Consider the following 657-nt stretch of genomic DNA (forward strand, 5'->3'; position numbering starts at 1 on the left):
GCAATTTTTAACAATGACATTTGTCCGTATAAATCTCCATTTTAGAATTCATCTTTAAATCAGTGGTGCTATACTGGAAACCTCGAATCAAATATGCGTATTTTGAATTTATATATTAATTAAAACCAATTGGTATAGAAAACTGATATCGTAATGTTCTAGACTCAATTGCAGTGATGATTTTATTTTATTTTTCTTTCCTATTTCTCTTATATATTGTATATATTGTTTTCATTTCTGACATTCACTTCAAATCTTCAATTATTTTCATAACTTGAAACTTGATTCTAACGAATTCTCCATAGTTTTTAGTTATTTTTTTCAAGTGAATGCTTCGAATTATTTAAAAAAATATTTCATAATTTTTAATTCTTATTTTCTAAAATCCTTATTTTTTAAATTTCTTAAAGTAACCAAGAACCACAACGTGAGCTATTATACTAAAACATAGTGTGTTATTACAATAACATACGGCGTTATTACAATAACATACGGCGTTATTACAATAACATAGTGCGTTATTACAATAACATAGTGTGTTATTACAATAACATAGTGCGTTACTACAATAACATAGCGCGTTATTACAATAACATAGTGCGTTATTACAATAACATAGTGCCTTGTTACAATAACATATGGCGTTATTACAATAAC

The sequence above is a fragment of the Palaemon carinicauda genome, chromosome 37 (assembly GCF_036898095.1).
Source record: "Palaemon carinicauda isolate YSFRI2023 chromosome 37, ASM3689809v2, whole genome shotgun sequence".
Lineage (NCBI taxonomy): Eukaryota > Metazoa > Arthropoda > Malacostraca > Decapoda > Palaemonidae > Palaemon > Palaemon carinicauda.